Below are 21,127 nucleotides of genomic sequence, written 5' to 3' on the forward strand. Positions count from 1 at the left end.
ACAAAAAGAATAAAATACCTAGGAATAAACCTACCTAGGGAGACAAAAGACCTGTATGCAGAAAACTGTAAGACACTGTTGAAAGAAATTAAAGATGATACCAACAGATGGAGAGATATACCACATTCTTGGATTGGAAGAATCAATATTGTGAAAATGACAATACCACCCAAAGCAATCTACAGATTCAGTGCAATCCCTATCAAATTAGCAGTGGCATTTTTTACAGAACTAGGACAAAAAATCTTAAAATTTGCATAGAGACACAAAAGACCCCAAATAGCCAAAGCAGTCTTGAGGGAAAAAAAACGGAGCTTGAGGAATCAGACTTCCTGACTTCAGACTCTACTACAAAGCTACAGTAATCAAGACAACATGGTACTGGCACAAAAACAGAAATATAGATCAGTGGAACAGGATAGAAAGCCCAGAGATAAACTTATGCACGTATGGTCAACTAAACTATGACAGAGGAGGCAAGGATATATAATGGAGAAAAGACAGTCTCTTCAATAAGTGGTGCTGGGGAAACTGGATAGCTACATGTAAAAGAAGGAAATTAGAACACTCCCTAACACCATACACAAAAATAAACTCAAAATGGAATAGAGACCTAAATGTAAGACCAGGCACTATAAAACTCTTAGAGGAAAACATAGGAAGAACACTCTTTGACATAAATCACAGCAAGATCTTTTTTGATCACCTCCTAGAGTAATGGAAATAAAACCAAAAATAAACAAATGGGACCTAATGAAACTTAAAAGCTTTTGCACAGCAAAGGAAACTAGACACAAGACGAAAAGACAACCCTCAGAATGGGAGAAAATATTTGCAAACAAATCAATGGACAAAGGATTAATCTCCAAAATATATAAACAGCTCACGCAGCTCAATATTAAAAAAACAACCCAATCCAAAAATGGGCAGAAGACCTAAATAGATATTTCTCCAAAGAAGACATACAGATGGCCAAGAAGCACATGAAAAGCTGCTCAACATCATTAATCATTAGAGAAATGCAAATCAAAACTATAATGAGACATCACCTCACACCGGTCAGAATGGCCATCATCAAAAAATCTACAAACAATAAATGCTGGAGATAGTGTGGAGAAAAGGGAACCCTCTTGCACTGTTGGTGGGAATGTAAATTGATACAGCCACTATGGAGAACAGTATGGAGGTTCCTTAAAAAACTAAAAATAGAATTACCATATGACCCAGCAATGCCACTACTGGGCATATACCCAGAGAAAACAGTAATTCAAAAAGGCACATGCACCCCATTGTTCATTGCAGCACTATTTACAATAGGCAGGTCATGGAAGCAACCTAAATGCCCATCGACAGGTGAATGGATAAAGAAGTTGTGGTACATACATACAATGGAATATTACTCAGCCATAAAAAGGAACAAAATTGGGTCATTTGTAGAGATGTGGATGAATCTAGAGACTGTCATACAGAGTGAAGTAAGTCAGAAAGAGAAAAACAAATATCGCATATTAATGCATATATGTGGAACCTAGAAAAATGGTACAGATGAACCCGTTTGTAGGCCAGAAATTGAGACACAGATGCAGAGAACAAACGTATGGACACCAAGCGGGGAAAGCAGCGGCAGGTGGGGTGATGGTGGTGTGATGAATTGGGAGATTGTGATTGACATGTATACACTGATGTGTATAAAATGGATGACTAATAACAACCTGCTATATAAAAAAATAAATAAAATAAAATTCAAAATAAAATTGTATATTATTTGCCTATTCAGACATCTCCTTTCTACATTTCTGGGAATTCTCTCAAATTCCTAGAAGTCTGAAAATAAAAACATATACAACCTCATAATTTCTCAATTTGACAATGTGATTTTTGTTTCCAATATGTCAGTGATCACTAATAAAAACTTTCTTTTCCTTCACTTGACATTGAGTTTTATCTTTTTTTATTCCCCCCCCCCCCAATCTCCTCTAGCAGTAGTTTCCTGATAGGATTGAAAAGAGGTATGTGGAGAGAAGTGTGTGCCAAGACTGGCAAGAATTCAGATGATGCATTTGTTGCCTCTGTGAAACGGGTGCACCGTATAGTCACGTAATTGCGCCGATAATAATACCAGTAAAGTGACCAGGCATTCTTATCTTTAGTGACTGTTCCTGTTCTCAGAGTGTCATGGATGCTGTTGCCATTGCCCCAGAAATCTGCCTTTGGCATGTTGCTGAAACAGTGTCCTAAGCAACATAAAGACACTTGTGCCGCTGACATTTGTGTTTTCTGAACACATAACGTGGATTTTTCTGTGAACTTTAAAGCGCTGGAGAGTCTAAAAAGATGCGCCTCTTGGAGCCTGGTTGTTGCCTCATCCTGGACCCAGGCCTCGCTCCTGCCTCGTGACTTGACTTTGTTGGATCTTGGCATTGACCCTGGCCAGCACCTAGTGACTGTGCCCTGAAACGCCCTTTGGTTTTACTGGAAGGGGAAACTACAAATAATAGTCGTGGGAACCTAACAGTTGCCAGAAGCCAGACTCACAAAGAAAACCATAAGGACCATGCAACAGCATGATGCCTAAAGTAACTGGCTTTTAGCTTTACCACCCTGGGCCTGTAACCTTTAGCTATAAATACATAGAGTAGGGATTTCATTGTACAGCATTTTACTTGTCAGAGAACAGTCGGAAGCACTTATTAAAGTATTTACTGAAGGTGGGAAGCACTCTGATAGTTCCTAAATAACATCTTTTTATGGGAAATCTCTTGTTTGCTTCTGACCAAACCATTTGATCATTTACTTTGAACAAAACTAAAAAAATTAGATGGCAACAATAATCATTTGTCATGCAATTCAGATATTCTGGGTAGACCACTAAAAGTGTCGAATTTGTACTTATCCTCTATAAGTAAGCTCTTAGTTTTTCCTGAGTTTATTTTAAATGTTGATAGATATTTTAGTTTTTTAATGAAAAAAATTCCAAAGATATTTTTTCATAAATACAAAAAAGAAATATTGTGAGTTGATTTTAAAGTTATCTTATTTGCCTTTTATTGTGTAAAAATTACCGTTATCTTCTTAAGACTCTGCTTGATTCTGTTCTTTAGTTACTTAAGTTGTCTCAAGTCAACTGTTAGTAAGGGTAAAAAATAATGTTCAGTAGACTGAGGAAGGGGAACTGGGTCACTTTTATTCTGGAGAAAAGTATAGTCCATAGAAATTAAAGGAATTTCAGCATTTACAGAATAAGCCCATTACATGAGGAGAGCTAAGCTACATGTAATGTATTTCCATATTCCTGTAACGTTCATTTTTTAAAAGGTAACTAGAACTCACTTCTATTATTACACTTAATAGCATATTTTCTAGCATCATTACCCAGTTAAAAGTTATATTCTGCCTGGGAATTTACCTAAAATCAGTGAGATATTGTAGATTTTAATTGTTATATGTTTTGGCATAAATGTATTCTTTGGAGAGGTGGCTGGCTAACTTTATTAAATAATTAATTTGATTTTTTTTCTACTGCATAGTATTTTGAGTTAATAAGTAGGGTGAATGAAATCAGTTTTTTTTTTTTTTAGGATTATTAGTAGGCCCTCTTCTCCGTAAAGAATGAAATAAAAAATTTAATCTGCATATGTTCTTGCTCTATTCTACAAGTCTAGTCATGTGAATGTATCACCTAAATTAGTGCACAGTCATAAGATTTATAAAATGGCTTATTCTTATTCAATATATATACACTTCTCATCCATCATTATTAATGTACTCATAGAATGCTACTTGGCTTTGGATAGGCACTAGCCTCCAAACTATAGTCAGTTCAGGGAATGCCTAAATTCAGAATTTTCCAAACTTATTTAATTACAGATGCCATTTTTGAACAGAATTTCAAAGCGTTGGAATTTAATGGAACACCACTGAGAAAATATTGCCTTGAGGAAAAGACCTATGTGTTTAAACAAAATAGAATTTTTTTTTTTTTTTTTTTTTTGCGGTACGTGGGCCTCTCACTGTTGTGGCCTCTCCCGTTGCGGAGCACAGGCTCCAGACACGCAGGCTCAGCGGCCATGGCTCACGGGCCCAGCCGCTCCGCGGCACGCGGGATCTTCCCGGACCGGGGCACGAACCCGTGTCCCCCGCATCGGCAGGCGGACTCTCAACCACTGCGCCACCAGGGAAGCCCGAAAATAGAATTTTGAAAGTATTATTCATAAAGTCATGCCTGTGCCTGAAGAGTAACTGAATTTGGATTTCATTTTCATAGTTCAAACATGTGATATATTCTCAGGTGTTTTACAGTGCATATCAAAGTAGGTAGCCCACTGTCCCTGTTTTCATAATAACACTACCAACATCAAAATCACATGGGTTGGGCTTCCCTGGTGGTGCAGTGGTTAAGAATCCACCTGCCAATGCAGGGGACACGGGTTCAAGCCCTGGTCCAGGAAGATCCCACATGTCGCGGAGCAGCTATGCCCATGCGCCACAACTACTGAGCCTGTGCTCTAGCGCCTGTGAGCCACAACTACTGAAGCCCGCATGCCTAGGGTCCGTGCTCCGCAACAAGAGAAGCCACCGCAATGAGAAGCTGGCGCACCGCAACGAAGAGAAGCCCCCGCTCTCCGCAACTAGAGAAAGCCTGCACGGCAATGAAGACCCAATGCAGCCAAAAATAAATAAATAAAATAAATAAATTTATTTTAAAAAAATCATATGGGTTACTAAAATTTTTATATTAATATAACAATAATAAAAGCAAAATAATGTGTGGAATTATTGAGGTGGGGAATTAATTGTTGAAACCCGGGGTCTGGCCTAATCTACTCAAAATAATTTAAATATAACTTCATTATTAGGGAGCTAAATGAACACTTCTCATGTGAGGTCACTATGGTTACTTTGTTTATTATTCATAGAATCACTCTGCCTTACCAAACCTTGAGGTTTTAATCATTAGAAAAACATTTATTTTACTAACATCTGGCTCCCTTATTTCTATGGATTGCCACATCATACGTAGAGGCATTCTAAAATTTTGAACGCCTTTGCTAAAAGCTTTTAAATGAAATATAGCTTTATTTTACTATTGTTAAGTAACTGACCAAATTTTGTGCAATCCTTGAGGGTTTTGTGGGGTTTTTTTTTCTTTTTTTGCTTCACAGGAAGCAAAGACATTTACTGTGTATTGCAGAAATATTATGAAAAAAAATATTGGAACCATTCCCTGACATCTGTAACCCATTTTATCTTTCATTTTATAGCTATAGCATTATAGCTTGTGGCCATGTCACTGAGTTGCTTAATTATCAATACCATTTATATGCTCATCTGCTAAATAGACTTCATAGATTTCCTTAAACACACGACTCAGCATCCCTAGATCATTTTTCTCACCATATTCTAAAGCTTTATTCCATATATTACATACTCAAACATTTGTTAAACCACATGGCTAACCAACATAGATTGCTATGTTATTATATACAATAGATTTTAAAATACAGGTGCTTAGTATGTTTTTGCTAATTGTGTTTCCATGTAAGCTTATTCCATCTTTTCTAGCATGACTGAGACCAATGAAATTAAAAATATTGTTGTACTCAATAATGGGGTTAAAAGAGGAATAAAAGTCACCTGCATTCAAGCCCAAGAACAAGGCTTCCTAAATTTTGACTAATGTTTGCCAGTCTATGAAAACAGCACACTGGACTTTCCTTCCACGTTTCCTGTACCCTTCAAGGAAGGGTGAAAAAAAAGATTATGCAAAAACTAATTCTTTGAAAGTAGAACATTCCCCTCCAAGTCTAAAATGCATGACAGTTAACAGTACTAATTGTTCAGTAATCACACCCTTATTGTGTGTGATCTTCCTTTCTTAATAGTGCCTCTGGTAATAACGTACACATAGATATTAAGGTTGGGAACTTCCAAAGAGAAATGGTTGACTCTTGACCACTGACACCATCATCCCCATCTTCCTACCCATAACTCACTTTTTTCTTGGTTTTGTGGGAGTCACCTATCTACAATGAAATTTTGGTATAATAAGTGATATCTTTGATAGTAGAAATGCTGTTTTACTTGGAAGTTGGCTGTGTTTTCTATGTAGAATTTTATGCTGATATAATTTTGTGATTTATAGATATTTTTACCTCTTCCTATATATTCCCATTTACAACACCTGGTTATAAAGAAAATTTTCATGGAAATTTTATTTTATAATTTTTTCTTTTATTTTTCAACTACCCTAAAAACTCTACATGTTAGATGTATCTAAACTGAGCATTTCAAGTCATTGAGTGACTTCTTACTTAAACATGAAGATTTTACCAGATACTTTCTATTGAAGTGGGCATTTAACCTTTACCTAATCTGATTTGTGAGGTAAACCCTTTTCCTTTTCAGATTTCTAGGATTCAAACAAAGGCAAATTTAAATTGCAGACTTGTATCGAAGACTTCCAATTTTACACAGTCTGTGTAAACTGAATCATTTACTCAAAGAAACTTAGAGTTATTTAAGCACATTATTTCACCCATGTATTAATCCTACTGAATCCATTGAAAGTGATTATCTAGCTTCAGTTGATTGCTTTGCAGGCATATAGTTACTCACCATCTTACAAGCAGCTCATATGTTTCTTAGCCAGCTTTGTTTGTTGGTAAGTTTATTTTAAAATTAACCTGAGAGGGAAAGTGCCTGTGAATTTTATTAATCTATGAATTGGAAACGTTCACACCAGAAAGGCAGATCTTTGGCTCCCTGCTGACAGATCCTGAGGGAATCTGTCCCTTTCCACGTGGACGTCCACGTGGACGTGGGCTGAGTAAATCAGAAATGATGGGCACTGGAGTTGTGAGAAATCAGTAAATCTGATCTAGTGGCTATGTTGGCACGTATGCAAATAGAGGAAGCTGCCAGGCAGAGAGAAGACAGAGCATATGCTCAAAAGAAGCAGTTACGGGCTTCCCTGGTGGCGCAGTGGTTGAGAGTCCGCCTGCCGATGCAGGGGACACGGGTTCGTGCCCCGGTCCGGGAGGATCCCGCGTGCCGCGGAGCGGCTGGGCCCGTGAGCCATGGCCGCTGAGCCTGCGCGTCCGGAGCCCGTGCTCCGCAACGGGGGGGACCACAGCAGTGAGAGGCCCGTGTACCGCAAAAAAAAAAAAAAAAAAAGAAGCAGTTACAATTACGTTATCATAATGACTTTCGTTTATTGAGTGCGTACTGTCTCAGGCACTGTCCTAAGCCTTTTACATGCGTTATCTTGTTTAATCCTATAAGAAAAGTACTGTTACTACTTTTTTACAAAAAAAGGAACCAAGGCACTGAGACATTCAGTGACTCACCACAGTTCACAAAGTTAGTACATAATAGAGATAATGTTTGAGACTAGACACTCTAACCTCAGATTCCACATTTTATCACTTAGATTATACTCAGCACCTGAACCCGTTCAGGGCCCTAAAGAGACAGAGGAGGCAGCAGCCTAACAACTCTACAGTTGAGTTCTGTGTTGATATTGTTTTTTTTTTCTTTCTCCCCTTTTCCTTAAGCTACACTGAGTGAATTTTGATTCCTTGCCACCATAGATCCCTGCCCATGAAATGGATTGGATTATTCATGTTATTCTAGGTTTTGCCCGCATAAAGAACTCTTGAGTGTTGTAGATTCATTGCTGGGATTCTAGATGCAAAGCAGAACACATCAACTTGGAAATTATTTACTGCTTCATATAAAAACCCTTTTTTCTGAAAAGGTCCAGGTAACTACTGAATTTATAATGAGGGGTGTTTATGAAAAATTTGCACATGAAAGCAGCACAATGTGGTCTGCATTGGAATTAATATTAAGGACGCAGACATCAACCAAGGGGTCTTACCTATGGATTGAGAACAGTTTTCGCTATGTGGTGCTAAGAAGTTATAACATTTCTCTTGGCTTTTTCATTAGTCAGGAACGTTGATGTCCAAGGCCCTTCTAATCACTTCCTGTTCTCTGTTTTGCAAAAATATCTGTAATTTTACCACTATAAAAACAATATTGAATTAGACATGTGTGTCCTCTTTGGAAGGCACAGAAAACAGGAAATTGGCAAGAGAAAATGAATCAGAGCACGTGTAGCAGAGGAGAAAGTAGGAGGCAAACATTTGTGAGGAAGAGAAATCAAGTGTACAATAAGAATACATCTCAGAAGGGACTCACATTGGATTATTGATCAGAACATAAAATTATGTACAAAAGTCCACCCCTTCCAAACTGGGAGAAATAGTTATAATATTTTGTTGTTAGTCATAATATTACTTTAAAAAAATTACCCTTCACGCCAATGTCTGAGTTTATGGCCTTTCGTTGGCTTTCCTTAGCTATGCAGGTGGCCCACTGATTGTATTTACAAACCCAGCCCAAACATATTCTGGTTTTGCAGGCCAATCTGAATAGAGGCAGAATATGTAATTAGTCTCTGCCCAGGATTCTAGGAAGTGGTGAGGCTAAGCTGGAATGGGGTGCTCCATTACTGACAATTGTATCCTCTAACATTTAATATGACTTGAATGTCCCATTCTCTTGCAGATGTCTAACACGATTCACCGTGTACCAGAATTGCCAACCTACTAATTGTTTTCCTCTCAGTCTTAGATTACAAAGACCTTGAGAGGTGAAATCACATCATAGTTTCTTGAGATCCACATACAGAGTGTTTCCCATTGTTTATTTCTTTCTGACAGACTGAGTCAACTTCTAGAATCATTGGCCCTTACACTTGTCTGAGTGTGAGCAAACTATCACATGTTACTGTTTGGTATTTTGTGGTACAAACTGATAGCTAGTTTAAACTTTTTTTGAAGTTGTTTAGTATTGTTATTGTTTTACCATATGCCAGAATAAAAGGTCAACATTCCTTTAAATGCTTCTCTTACAATTTGGTTAAAACTAAGACAGTGCAAATTAGACCGTTTGGGTATGTGGTGTGAGTGCAGTTTTGTTTCAGTGTTTAAGGTACATAAACATCAGTTTTACAAATTTGTTTTATTAAAGCATGAAAACTTTTTTTCTATATAGAAGCTAAGAAAGTATGATTTTTTTTTTTTATCCTGTCCATTTGGGGGAGGGTAAGGAAGTGGATGGTACACAGAGAAATACCTATTCATGTTAATTCAGGGATGAAAATTTATCTTTGCTTTGAGGAAATTGCATTTGAGTTATATTTTCAGTATTTCCTCATATGTTTGTAACTTTATTTCCTTTACCATTCCATCCTCCAATCACACACGTCTTTGTGTTCTCTGACTCTTCTGATTGAAGTAAATGTGAAATTAATGCCTTAGTCACCACATTCTACACGCAGAGCGAGAAGGTGGTATAAATGTACTATGTGCCTCCCACGTATGTGTGCTCAAATAAGGTAAAGATAAATTGTTAAGTAAGCTAGAGAACTATCTTTTAATTAAGGATAAGCTAACATTAGAAGTATCTATTTAATTACATGTTCAAACATAATGATCAACCTACTTATATGTTGCTGGGATGCTGTCCAAACCAGTATAATCTTCCTTCCAGGCTGAAAAGTATGTTGTTGTTGCCCTCTTACTCTTGGTGATTTAAAATAGAACACAGAAATTTGTCAAACATTTCAATCTAACCTACGCCATATATTGATAAGATAAATCAGGCTATAATTATTTTTTTGGTCATCAAAGAGAATGAAGTACCTAAGTCTTTTATCCATTTTTCTATGTGATTATCTTTTTGTTGCTTAGAGTCTTTATATATCCCATGTATTCTATATATATATATATATATATATATAAATATTACAGATACCTTCCTTCAAATTAAGGCTTTCATTTTCTGTAGTGTCTTTTGACAAATGGTTCTGAATTTTAATAGCTGAATTTATCAGTTATTTTCATCCTTTTTTGCTTGTTTGTTTAATTTATTACTCCTTGCTTAATACATCCCTTCCTGACCCCAAGGTCATAATGATACTATTGTAAATAGTACTGTCCAATAGACCTTTCTGCACTGATGGAAATATTTTATACCTGGCACTGCCCAGTATGGTAGCCACTAACCACATGTTACTTTTGAGTACTTGAAATGTGAACAATGTGACCGAGGAGCTAAATTTTAAAATTTAATTTCAATTAATTTACGTATAAATTTAAATAGCCCCATGTGGCTATCGACTATTGTATTGGCTAGATGAGCTGTGGCTTTGTTTTATCATGAAGGGTGAGTCACCTTATGTTCATTTTTCTGCAGGGTGTGAGGGGAAAACCTAGGGTCATATTTTCCCATATGGATGACCAGTTGGCCTAGAACAAGAGTTTTTTCCTACTAACTGATAATACCAGTTTTGAAATAAAAATAAATTGTGTGTGTGTGTGTGTGTGTGTGTGTGTGTGTGTGTGTGTGTGTTTCCTGGCTTTCTGTTGTGTTCCTTGATGAATTCATCTACCCTGGTACCGGTGCCAAAGCTTTATAATAAGCCTTGATATTTAGTCATGCTCATCCCAGTCCTTTGGTTCTATTTCAGAAACGACTTTGCCATTCTAGGCCTTTGATCTTTCAATACATTTTATTTTATTTTATTTTATTTTTTGCTGCACGCGGGCCTCTCACTGTTGTGGCCTCTCCCATTGTGGAGCACAGGCTCCGGACGCGCAGGCTCAGCGGCCATGGCTCACGGGCCCAGCCGCTCCGCGGCAATGTGGGATCTTCCCACATTGCCGGACCGGGGCATGAACCCGTGTCCCCCGCATTGGCAGGCGGACTCTCAACCACTGCGCCACCAGGGAAGCCCTCAATACATTTTAGACTCAGGTTTTCAAGTAAAAAAAAAAAATGGCATTTTTCATTGCATTTGAATCAATACATCTACTTGGCATTTTTATGATATTGAAACTTTCAATTCATGAGCGTGATTTATCTCTATTCATTCAGGTCTTCTTTCACGGGCTCCATTTGTTTTTAATCTATAAAGGATTTGGTATATTTTGTTATATTTTAAAGGAAGAACTATATGTTGAAGATACTATGTCTGTTGCCTTTTTAAAACCACATATTCTAATCTCTCAAACGGGTAACATTAAGTATGATGTTACAGATTTTTGTTTAGTTTTTTGTTGTTTTTATAGATAGCAGATTGAGGAACTTTTCTTCGATATTTAGTTTGGTAGAATTTTGAGATGATTTAAAAATTTTTCCTTTATTGTGATGAATTATAGTAATTGGTTTTAAAATATTTACTTACTTATTATTTGTATTTTGGCCCTCTGGTATTCAGAATTGAATTAAAGACTAATCTTAATCTTTAGGTTGTGACATGCTCTCATCATTCATAGCTGTGTTTAATTATTTGTTAACATAATGAAAATTAATGAACCCACCAACCAATTCAAGAATTAGAATATTAACAAAAATGTAAACTTACCTGTGTGCATCTCCCTGGTCTCATTCTTTGATCCTTATCTACCCATCCCCCCACCCCTTCCCAGAGCTAACCACTATTGGAAATTTTGTATTTATTATTCATTTGCTTTCCTTTTCTTTTGTTCGGTTTTAGTAAGTTATATTTGGGCAAAAGTCTTTTTTTTTTTAATGTTTAGTTCTTGTACAATTATTCATGGTCTCATACTGTTTAATTATATTTTAATCCTTTTCTGTTTAAAGCATGCTCAATTTATATTTTCTGGTTGATAATTTTGCTATCTAATGTATTTGTGGACCAGATTCTACTATCTGTAGTTTCTCCTGGTTCTTGCTTAATAATGCCTTTCAAATGAGTATTACTTGGATCTCCATCATGCAAGAATTATTTGAAGCTTGGACTAAGCTGGATTTCTAGTTGAGAGAATTTGTATTTCCTTTTTCCAGGGCCTGGGATATTACCCGATACTCTAAACTGTTTTTAGATGTTTGAACCACCTTGACAGTACGAAATTGGAGGGCAAAGTCACGTGAGGGATTACTGTTGCTTATGAATCCTCAGGTGATATTTTTTGTTCCCTGTCACCAGTGCCAAATTTAGAGGCAGACTGGTTTCTTTGCAGTTGCCAGCGGTGTGTAGTGTGTGTGTCTGTGTGTGTGTAGCATTGCAAACTTGCAAACTTATTTCTGGTACAATGACGGTACAGTTTTATTGGGTCACAGGAGGGAGTATCACCTTTTAGACTTTCCATCTCTGGCTGACCTTGGGCCTTGTGATCTGTTGCAGCTCCTTGGGCTGTGAAACCCCAAGTCCAAGTCTACTTCGTTGATCAAATGTCCCAAGAGGAAACCTGAATAAAGTACTCTTCTTAACCACTTGGTTTCCACTTTCAGTTCGTTTCGTTTTCTGGATGTTTCTTACTTTCTTCTAGTTTTCCTGTTTTATGTACAATTTTTTAGTTGCTTTCAATGGAGGGATTTTTATACTATAAAGGACAGAGACTTGCGCAAATTAACTCAAGTTGGAAACACAGGGGATTTTCTTGGAGCCTAATTTCAGGAAGTATAGTTAGATCTGGCTGGAAGAGTAATGCAGCCCTGACCTTCCCCCATGGCCTACCGATTTTCCTTTCTGTTGCAGTGCTAAATGACCTCACACTTCTAGTGTCCAACACCATCCAACTGACTCAGTCTCTCCATGTATCACCTCAAATTCTTGAGATAGAAGATAAAACTGTCTTTGCCTCACCTATAGATGGTAGTATGGTGGTATACTATCTAAGGACAGCATGCCACAATGGTTAGAGCTTGGGTTCTGCAGCTAGACTGGCTGGATTTGAAGCTCAGCTCCAAATCTTGCTAGCCTTGTAATCTTGGGAAACTTTCTGTGACTCAATTTCTTCATCTGTAAATGGGGATGATAATAATATTCACTGCCTCACAGTTGTAATGAGGGTTAAATGAATGACTGCATGTGAAGAGTAAAAAGCAAGAGCCTTGGATATAGTGGCTACTCAATAAGTGTTAGTTATTTCTTTCTCCTTCTCACTCGATGTAAGCCCTGATCTAATTGGCTATGGCCTGGGGTTAGGATCATGTGGTACCTAGGCATGTTCTACCTAGCAGGTCTACCTAGGTATGTTCCTTTATCATCACTGAGAAGCAGACTGAAAGAAAGGAAGGCAGTAGCAAATGTGCCTAATATAGATGGGTGAAATAGAAACAAAACAATTTGTCAGTTTAGAAAAAACATTTTTTAATATAATTTGCTTTATATAAAAAATATACTTCAATGGTAGAATTGTTACCTAAAGAGACAGTTTGTTTTTTAATTGGTATATAGTTGTTTTACAGTGTTGTGTTAGTTTCTGCTGTACAGCAAAGTGAATCAGCTCTATGTATACATATATCCCCTCTTTTCTGGATTTCCTTCCCATTTAGATCACCACAGAGCACTGAGTAGAGTTCCCTGTGCTATACAGTAGGTTGTCATTAGTTATCTATTTTATACATAGTAGTTGTATATATGTCAATCCCAATCTCCCAATTCATCCCACCCCCCCTTCTCCCCTTGGTGTCTGTACGTTTGTTTTCTACGTCTGTGTCTTTATTTCTGCATTGCGAATAGGTTCATCTGTACAATCTTTCTAGATTCCACATATATGCATTAATATACGATATTTGTTTTTCTCTTTCTGACTTACCTCACTCTGTGTGACAGTCTCTAGTCATGTATACAATGGAATATTACTCAGCCATTAAAAGGAAAGAAATTGGGGCATTTGTAGAGGGACAGATGTTTTTAAAAAATTACATTGACTGAGCTATATTATGTAACATTTTACACCTGAAAATTTTCCTGTTGCAATTAATCATATACTTATGACAGTCTGTTGTGTGTGAAACACTGTATCATATGGGAGGAGCAAACAGGAGGTAAAAGCAGAACATGTTAGTAGGTATAATTGCAGATTACAGGAGTAGAATCATGAGCATTTCACAGAAGAAAGTGTCATTCTTTGCCTAAATATTTCTAGGAAAGCCTTAAACATTTCAAGGACTCATTTTCTCTGTCCTTTTAAGTTCCTCAGGTTTTTTTGTTTTTTGGGTTTTTTTTTATTGCTTTGTTAGTTTCTTAAGAGAAGAGCATGTAACATAAAAGTGAAGGTCTGGACTCAACCTAATTCCCTACAAATTAGTACATGCAGTTATGTTCTGCATAAAAATGAATTAAAAAAACTAACCATGATTTCATTTGTACAGTGTTTTCCCATCAACCCAGTGTTTTCATTGATTCATCTCGTTAATTCAGTGAGGTGGATCAACGTGATAATTCTCTCCATTTTACGGATGAATACAACTGAGGGACTTTAAGTGACTCACAGTCACATAACAGATACTCAGGAGAAAGAGCCTGACTCAAACATAGGAGTTCCCGCTGCTTGCCAGCAACCAGTCCTGTCACAGAAATGAATATACTGCTGTCAGTGTATTAGAGGATGCGCCTGAGCTCAGAACGTTGCCTCTGGATTCAGGCTCACAGCTGATGACAACTTGTTCAGATTGAAAAACAGGGAAAGCAAGTCTGGTAAAAGCAAAAGGGATATAAATTGGAACAAGGACAGTTTTAACTCCTTTGACACTGAGTAAAACATGTTTAAACTTTCCATCTGAATATATGTTATATGGGAGCTCAATGTGTACCAACAAGAGACTTTGTTCTTATAACATTTATAAATGTTATTTAATATTGGTTTCTTCTAGTCTCAAGAACATGGAGAGAAGTACTTGACCTTTAAATGCAGAGGGTGTAAATTAATTCGTGTTATTACTTCAGCTGAGTTATCTTGTAAATAAAACTTTTCCCTCATTAGAAAGGAAGCCAATCTTGCAATTCCCCATAGGTCTCATATCACTTACACCATGCTGTGCTTCATACATTGACCTGGAACCCAAGAGAATTTATGCACAGTTCGTGATTTAAACCAGAAGTAATTTCCTGTGGCATTATGTCACAACATCAACCATGGAAACAAAATCCATTCTTTTTTTGTTTCATTGGAAAATTTTAAATAAATTCCTTCAGAAGTTCATAAAATTTGATAGGCCACTGTTTAGAGTTCTTGCACTGTGTAAAGTGCAAATTCATTTCTTATATAAACCGTGTTATCATGCAGTTATCTATATATGTGAGTGTATGTGCCAATCTTTTGATTTTTATTTATTTATCTTAGTGTCTGACGTTTGTCATCTAGAGAGAAACTGTAGCTTCCTGAGGAAAAACTTCTTACCTTGAAGTAATGAAATATTTTTGCTCACAAAGCTTCAGAGAAAGTAAGGTTAAATACGGGGACTTTCTCTGGATAAATTTGTCATCTTTACTCAGTCCCTGATCTTTTTTTACATTTTTGTGCATTTAGGCAATCTTCCTCCCCGCCTTGGTCTTTTCCCCAGACTTTGCTTTTTCTATCACCAAACACTGTTTATTTCCAAAACCTCTGCTCTTTCCTTGCTCATAATTTCAGTGACATGTCTGTCTTCAGAGTTTCAGCTCCACCCTCTAAGCTGGTGGTTTCTGAGTCTACAGCCCTTACCCTGACTGATCTCTTGCTGCAGTCCTGCATGGCCATTGCCTGTATGATGTTCTTCCATTCATCCTGTGCCAGTATTGCAAATCCATTAATATCCACCCAGTCTTCCACATTGGGAACACAAGGTCGTTCTTGACATTTCTTACCATCTGGTACAACCACACTTTCATCAAACCCTTAAGACTCAAGCTATAACCTTGAATCCAACATTTCTTCCCATTCTTGTTGCCACTGCTTTTGTCGGTATCTTTACCATCTTCTACCTGAACTACTCTGCAGTTCTTCCCTGCACTTTGTAATTCTCCCCATTGCCCTCAAAGCAATTTTACTGAAAAGTAAATCTAATCATATCTTTCTCAGGCTTAAAAGCCTATATAGACCTCCCTTTACTGTTGTGATCCGTAGCCTTGCTTTTGCTGTCAAGCACCATCGTACGTTTTCAGTCTCGATTCCTGCCCTTTCTGATCAGGCCTCCAATGATTCAGGGCCATCGTTTGCTACATCAGGAGTCATACCTTTGAACATTCTGCTCTTTATATCTGAAATGACTTCTTCTTCTTCTCTAACTGAATGTCTTTCATGACTCTGTTCAATTCTCATTTCCTCTATGAAATCATGCCAGAGTCGTATAGGAAGCATTTATTGCTTTCATAGGAACTTAATCTACCCCTGCTGTAGCTTTTATCACATTTGACTATAATTATATGCTTATATGTCTATCTCCTCCACTATGTAGTGAGGAAAAAAACACATCATTTCTTTGTGTGTGTGTGTGTATTTTAACCCAGCACCTAGCTTAGGGCCTACCATATGGGATGTCCTCAGTAAATAATAACTGAATAAATAAATGAATCAATTAATTAATGTCCCACCCAGCATTCAGATTAAATTTTCCCATACTTAGGTTAGAGATATAAATAACTTTTTAAGACTACATTGATTCTCAAAAGACTCTTCTCTATCTTCATTTATATAACAATTTGTTTGTTAGTTGGTCTACTTACCTATTTATCTGTCTTAGCTCAGGCTGTTATAATAAAATACCATAAACTGGTGGCTTAAACAACACACAATTATTTCTCACAAATCTGGAAGCTGGGAAGTCCAAGATCAAGGTGCTGGCTAATTTGATTTCTGGCAAGAGCCCTGTTCCTGGCTTGCAGATGGCCATTGTCTCGCTGTGGCCTCCTATGATGCATGTACACGTGTGACTGAGATTGGGACCGGGAACAGGAAAGGGAGAGGGAACAGATAGATACGGTTTTCTGGTCTCTTCTTACAGGGGCACTAATCCCATCCTGAGGACCACCCCACCCAGGACCTCATCTAACCCTAATTGCTTCCCAGTGGTTCTACCTCCCAATATCCTCACATTGGGAATTTGGGGGGAACAGAGACATTCACTCCATAACATTTTTCATCTAACTGTATCTATCTGTCTCCATTTCAGCATTATACAGTGATAGAACAATACTTGGAGAACTCAGATTTCTCAAATGATAATCAAATTTTCTATCCAGAAGCTATATGCCTAACTATTAAAATGATATGCTCTAGCACGGGGAGATCAGCTCGGTGCTTTGTGACCACCTGGAGGGGTGGGATAGGGAGGGTGGGAGGGAGGGAGACGCAAGAGGGAAGAGATATGGGAACATATGTATATGTATAACTCATTCACTTTGTTATGAAGCAGAAACTAACACACCATTGTAAAGCAATTATATTCCAATAAAGAAGTAAAAATAAAAACAAAAAAAAACAAAATACAAGTACATATATAATATATGCATATGTGATTATATAAATATCATATAAAATCTATAAAGATGTGTAAAAAAAATAAAATGATATGCTCTTCTCATACTTGTTTAAAATATTATATTATGACCAGTGTACCTATTACATATTAAACTACAAAAATTATCTACTCATAAGTAATAAAATGAAAGGAAATAAATTCATTTTTATATGCAACTTTAAAATGAAAGTAGTAGATGGTATTTATAAGTTGTTGCTATAAAAACTTTCTGCTACAAAGCATTTAAGAATGTGTGCCTGTGTAGAATTTCTTCAACTTCAAATTTTATTGTCATTTCCCAAATATGCTTACATGCCTTTCTGCATTCAAACTTTTGATCTCTGAATTTAGTATATTTTCTTTTGCAGTCTGTATCTATTAATATTTAGCCTGTCCTTCAAGGGCAGTTCAAATTCCACCCTTTTCAATACTGCCTATCCTGATGACCCCAGCTAGAATAATCTGTTTTCCCTTTTGAATTTTCATAGCATTCCCTGATTGAATAATGTTTTTGAAACTCATATATTATCTTACTTTTCAACTTTTTATGCATTGCATGTAAACTTTCTGAAGAAAAACATGTTTACACCTTTCTATGCTATGCAGTAGTCACTGAAGTATCATACACCGTAGGCCCAGATCATCAGTTGTTGAAACAAGGAACAAAGGAGTGAGAACTGGATTAACTTTGTGGGAATTGTGATACCTCATGGCTCTCCCATCCTTCTCTTTTTTTTTTTTTTTTTTTTTAGTGGTACGCGGGCCTCTCTCTGTTGTGGCCTCTCCCGTTGCGGAGCACAGGCTCCGCGGCATGTGGGATCTTCCTGGACCGGGGCGCGAACCCGTGTCCCCTGCATCGGCAGGCGGACTCTCAACCACTGCGCCACCAGGGAAGCCCCATCCTTCTCTTTGTATACACCACTGATACTCCAGCAGAATGATGGCTCCCTGTTGCGGTCTGTTTCCTTGATGGGGTGCACTTCCTCTTTGGGAAGCTCCTAGTCCTTGCTTTACCTTGAACGTTATTATGCTTAACATCAAGTGGCATATATTGGTTCACTAGTGGAACACTCAAAATATGAGGAGATTTTCTGCCTTTCATAGGTTAAAATGTAATACAGAACATTCTTCAGATAGCAGTATTTTGACATAGTTGGAAGATAATACTTAAGAAGCACTGTTTACCAGTGTCATGAAAATTGGCACCTTGCTAAACATCTTTGGAGCTGTTTCCTTATCTGTAAAAGGCAGGTGGTGAAACCTCTCTTAGCAAGGTTGTTGCAGCTATTGAATGAAACACACATGGAGGTTACTTGGCTTTTACTGGGTGCTCCAAATAAGTCAGCTCCTTTCTCCCAACTAATGGCTATGGACTAAACAGTGAAAATGATTCTTACTTAGCATAGAATCAGCTAGCACTATGAGAAAACTTAACATAGTAGTTTTGTTACCTCGAGTTTTGAAAGTTATGTTCATGGAATATACATGCACTTAATCTTCAAAGATTTTTTCACGATAACTGTTTCGTAATAAACTTGTAATATTAGAATTGTATCTTTCCAGGTGCTAGTTAAACATTAAGCTAATTCTCTAATAAGAGGATTAAATGATTAAAATCAGTGGTTTTTTGGTATCCATTAGGGAAAGCCTTCAATTTCCTTTTTGTCAAATCACATATTTAGAAACTAAATATATAAGATATTTGTTTCGAGGACAAATAGCTGGGAAATTTGATTGTATATGTATTGTATTCTTTCTCAATAGAAGATATTTATAGCTATGTATTAATTACTTAGGTAGTCAGTTTATTTTTGGTTAAAATTCAAAATTAGAAATTTCGAATTCAGACTAGTTTTAAGGTTGAGGGTGAGGTAGAGGGTGATGGAAATGTGTTTTCATGCTGCATCAGTTTGGCTTCCTGAAGAGTTTGACATACTACAAGGCTATTTCTTCAGCTTTTATTAGGAATTGGATTTATTTTCTTCCTGAGTTTAGGCTCATAGCTCAGGCAAAGACATAAGCTCTTCTGCTGCTAGAACAGGTCTCTGGGAAGAAAATACATTCCATTCTGTGCTTTTGTTTATAGCAAAATGTCAAGTCAGTTACCTACTGAACACAAACCTCAAGAATTCTGGGATCTCAAACTTGAAATAGATGGACACATCTGCCAGGAGAAGAAAATTGGTACTGGATTCGACAAGGCCTAGTAACACAGTGTTATATTTAGATTCAGATAGCCAAAAGGAAATATTATCGTTCATGCTATCATGTATTACTGTATATAACTGCCTCGTTGATCCAGTTAAAACATATATTGAGTTCTCTACATGTTCAAATCACTGTTCTACATAGAGGTTCTCGGGAAAGTAAATATAAAGCAAACCTGATTCATGACTGTAGGGAGGTTAAGTCAGTGTGTGTGTATTTGTGTGCATGTTCATATGTGTGGGTGGGGCAGGGTAGGTCAGGGATAGGGAGAATTAAAAAGGCAAATAAATGACTATAGTGTAATATAAGATACAGAGAAAGATACGCAAGAGAGAGAAACAGATCTGAGAAGGGAGGAGTCACATTTTGATGGGAAGGTACCCTTGCATCTGCCCCTTAGAGGTAAATAGGGTGAGTGAGAGATGCACCCGCAGAGGGAAGGCTGGGGCCTAAGTACAAAGGCCAGGAAGGAAATGGGTCGAGTTAATTGAACTTCATTGTAGGCTATGTGGATGGGAGTAAAATGAATTAAAGCTACCTGGTAGAATTTGGTATTATTTCACTATTAGAGACGTTAGATTTAACAGAGTGTGATTTAAAATTTGTAACTTAAAGTGGAAAAGGGAGGGAATCATTTTTCCAACCCTGATCTTCTTTAGATTCTTTAAACCAGTCTGGGTTTCTCAGCCTCAGTATTATTGATATCTTGGATTGGATAATTCCTTTTATAAGGATGTTTAGAGGCAACCCTGCCCTCAACCCAGGACTGGGACTAGAGGGAGGCAAGGGAGGAAGGTAAGCCGTGGTTTTAAGGAGGCACTCGCTCCCAGGGCCCTATGAGCTTTAATCTTGTGTCTGGGTGACCCTAAGGGTGAGTGAGTGCCTCCTTAAATTTTGAGCCCCAGGCACCTCCCATGCCTGCCACAGTCCTGGCACTGCCTCCATCCACCAGAAGCCAGTAGCACCCTCCCAGTTGTGACAGCCAAATAAGTCTCCAAAAACCTTCCAGGTTAAGAAACACTGCAGTCTAACTGGAATAACTCAGCAGATTTCTTTTTCATTTGTAAAATGCCAAGAGGAGCAGCCAGCAGTGTGATGGAATTCAACTGAAAGGTAGCAACTAAATACAGGTACAGTTTGGGCTGAGACACACTTGGGGAGTAAGATTTGAAGAGAGGGCTGTGGAAAGAAGCTGCCGTGATTAATGGGCTGATAGGCATTAGCATTAGGAAGAGACAAGGGTTTGTATGAAAGTTACCTGAAGGTGAAGGATCCATTCTGCTGTTAATAATATACCTGACTTCTAGGCCTTGGCTGCACTGAAGAATAATAATTCTGCTGTCAATCTTGGGGTCGATATAACAAGACTTCCAAGTATGTTTTCCTGGTGCTCATACAAATGCTCAAAAAAGTCTACAGCATGCTTGTGCTTTATTTTCTTTTTACAGAATTAGGCTGTCTTCTTGGTTAACACGTCACTGTGCTTATATTTGCTGTTATCAATTCTACTCTATTCTGTTTTCTTGGGCTCTGGGGGAGCTGTGGCCTTGGTATTGTGCAGTTTGTGCAGTGTGGTTGCCAAGATTACAGACACATCAGA

General features: G+C 37.5%; 1 protein-coding gene across 6 annotated transcripts in view; it reads left to right on the plus strand.

The window, feature by feature from the left end:
* SLC16A7 (solute carrier family 16 member 7) overlaps nucleotides 1–21,127 on the plus strand; it is a 170,317-nt gene that overhangs the window by 17,716 nt on the left and 131,474 nt on the right. For 2 of the 6 annotated variants that reach the window (XM_082849376.1, XM_082849381.1), the window contains exon 1: nucleotides 20,432–20,657. The exons of the other annotated variants lie outside the window; for them this stretch is intronic. The gene's annotated coding sequence lies outside the window, so the exon portion shown is untranslated. Of the gene's footprint in view, nucleotides 1–20,431; nucleotides 20,658–21,127 lie in introns of those variants that run through there. 6 annotated transcript variants of the gene reach the window in all.

Source organism: Leucopleurus acutus (assembly GCF_964270905.1).
Source record: "Leucopleurus acutus genome assembly, chromosome: 11".
Taxonomy (NCBI): domain Eukaryota; kingdom Metazoa; phylum Chordata; class Mammalia; order Artiodactyla; family Delphinidae; genus Leucopleurus; species Leucopleurus acutus.